We start from the raw sequence: 3,344 nt of genomic DNA, 5'->3' as shown, positions 1-3,344 counted from the left end.
TTATGTTATTAAATACTGACAAAGAATAAACTAAAGTGACCAAAATAAATATAACAAATTAATAAATTTGTTATATTATCGCCCTGCCCTATATATCTATATATATACACTTTTTCTGTGCGGCCGGGACCAAATGACCCACGGACCGGTACCGGCCCGCGGCCCGGTGGTTGGGGACCGCTGCTTTAGAAGAGCGTCGGAATAAACTTGTACAAGCATCAAAAAGGAAGAAGCGCGCGCGTTTTTGCTGCTCCTGCTGCTTGCGGTCTGAACGTAGCATTAAGGCTAACATACTGACTTTGTTGTTTTAATGACTTCAGTGAACCAGAAATGAAAGTTAATGGATGAACGTTTTTTTATCTAATGCTAAACTCTGGTTTCTGGGTTATTTCCTTTTATTCTGGGCTTCTTTGAACAGAAAACTGTTTAAACAAATCAAAGTTACTGATGACACAAACGGTGAGTCAGAGATGGTGATTTTAGGTATCCAGAACTCATTTAACTGCTCTAGTTTGTTCCACATTTCTTAATTGGGCCTATAGAGCACCTTTGATTGGTCCTTTTCCATCTCTGTGATCTATTGCTTTTCAGGCTTCATGTCATACATCTGTCAAACCTTTCCTGCCCACTTCTGGCTGGTGTTTCACACCTTTGTTGCTCTGCATTCAACCCAAGGCCTTACAAACCTCATTTTATTCTAGAAATATTTTAAAATCCAAGCTTTCATGTCAAAAGCAACCTTGAGGATCTTCCCTTTACCAAATCATCAATTGTCTATACAAACTTATTCTTGCAGAGTCAGGAGGCGCCAACTAATCCTAATCAGGTCACAAATCCATCATAGACACACGCAGCCATATAAGTGCAATTTATAAGTCCAAGTAACCAAACAAGCATGTTTTCTGGGCTGGGGGATGAAGCTGAAATACAGAGAAAGAAACCACAACTTTACCGGAAACTTTAAACTCCATGCTATAAGGCCCCAGGCAGGGATTTGAACCGAGGACCTTAGGTTGGTAGCAGCAGTGCTGCCAACTCTACCAACATTCAGTGATTTACTGGGAATCTTCTGCTCTATGGAGTCAGAAAGAGGTCAAATGTTTGTAAACTTGCGAATATTGGTTGAAACTGAAAAAACAAAAGATAAAACTGAAAAAATATAAGGTGATATTGAATGTCAGTTTTTCATTTTTATTTTAAAAAACCAAAAAAGCAAACATAAAATAATAGGAATTTAATCTAAATTCTTCCCCGAGGCTTGAAGAAACTCGTAATTCAGTTTAGTATTTCAGATACAATTTTCCTCTTTTTATTTATTTTCTTTATTGCAGTTTAAGATTTTCAGATTCAAATCCCTTCCACTTTAAATTTTTTTCTAAAATTCCCTTTTCAGTTTCAGGATTTTTTTTCCCACACTTTCAAATCTGTTTTTTCCACATTCAGATTTTGACCCCAGTCTAATCAGAGTGGGCGGGGAAACATGATTGACAGCTTGCAGCAGCGCTGGAGAGATATGTTGCATTCACAGACAGTGGGAACTCCAACAAAACATTCTCTGCAGCATTTATTTGCCTTTTTGGCAAAAATATTACATTAAAAACATTTAAACCGGATAAATAGTTAATGCAACATTAAACGGAACATCAACGTCAACAGCGTTTCCTCGCCAACTACCGTCAGATCGGGGTCAAAATCTGAATGTGAAAAAACTAATTTGAAAGTGTAAAAAAAAAAAAAATAAATCCTGAAACTGAAAAAGGAATTTGACACAAAAAAAAATTAACTGAAAGAAATGGATTTGAATCTGACCAATATAAAATCTAAAACTGCAATAAAGAAAATAAAGAAAAGGAAAAAAAGTGATATTAAAATACTTATTATTTTATGCTTTTTTAGTTTACCTTACATTATGAGGTAAAAATTTCACATTAAATATCAAATTCTATTTTTTTCTGTTTCAACTAAGATTTAGAAGTTTACAAACATTTTGACATCTTTCTGACTCCATACTAGTTGTTACAACATGGAACAGTTTTTTAAAACAAATTTCACTGTACTCCAGAAAATGTAAAAAAAAAAACAAAAAAAGTAAAATAACAATCCACTGGACTTTGTTTTCCAAGTTTAAAGACATTTCTCTTCCCATCCAGGAAGATTTTTCAATTCAAAATGTCAGGAATAGTGTTGAGTTTGGGGCTTTATAGAGTGGATCAACAAAAGCCTTTTTTTGGCTTAGAAAACATGCAAATTGAACCGGAAGAACAGGTCCACCCCTTAGTAATGGGGAGTTGCTGAGATTGTTGATGGCCTGAAATACCCGATACTGGTCTATGCCTCTGAAAAAGGGGGGGGTTGTGTTGTTGGTAGTCGTTGGCCTGTGGGTATTACAGGCCAACAACAGTCAGTTTTTTGGGTTTTTTTACCGACTATGACCTGGATGACTGAGAATCTTCACCAGCAAATTTCACAGTATCTTAAAAAATATATAATTGTGAAAAAACATATATTTTTTAAAATCATTAATTATTTAAAACACGTAAATATCATCTTGTATTTCTTCTCTGAAAGAACCCATATTAAGTTCAACTTATGCTGAAATTCAATTAAAAAGATACGAAAAACAGTTTGTTAGAGTTATGAATGCACATTAAAAATCACCCATCAAAAACAAAAGGTCAAAATCCAGCAGTGATGAATAAAACCAGTCAGTTAAAGTGAGATAAAAAGGATTTATTTTGTGGCGAAATGGTTTTCATCCAATTATCTTTGAGTTTTTCTGGCCCAAACTATGGTGGCAGATGAATGTTTGTGAAGTTGAAACTGTTTCTTTTTTTTTTCTTGAATAAATAATGAATAAAAAAATATCAAGAAAGGAAAAAAAGCAAAATAGAAACATTTGCTGATGGGGTATTTAGAAGTATGCTGAAATGCAGCTGTTTTATAAAGTCTCTAATATGAAGGGACCAAAAAAAGACCAATTTTTTATAACTTATTATAAATGTAACATGACTGATTTGCTAAAAACTTCAGCTGAAGCTGTTTTTCTTTTTTTTTATTGCTGTTTAACAGCCAGTTTTACACCTCCTGATTTAAAATGTATTTGCCTAAATGTTGAATACTGTTGGATAAAGATGATATAATGAAATAACGGAAAACATATTTTAGATAAATGAAACAAAATACAGTAGCAGCCATTCAAAATGGCCAATCCCAACCTTCTCCTGGGCATGCATTTTTTATTTTTTTTACTTTGATTGCATCGACTCATTGACTCTTCAGCAATCCCTCACACTAAGCATGCTTGTAGCGACAGTGGAGAGGAAAAACTCCCTTTGAACAGGAAG

This window comes from Cyprinodon variegatus, unplaced genomic scaffold (assembly GCF_000732505.1).
Source record: "Cyprinodon variegatus isolate N-32 unplaced genomic scaffold, C_variegatus-1.0 Scaffold406, whole genome shotgun sequence".
Classification (NCBI taxonomy): domain Eukaryota; kingdom Metazoa; phylum Chordata; class Actinopteri; order Cyprinodontiformes; family Cyprinodontidae; genus Cyprinodon; species Cyprinodon variegatus.
This window is presented reverse-complemented; position numbering follows the sequence as displayed.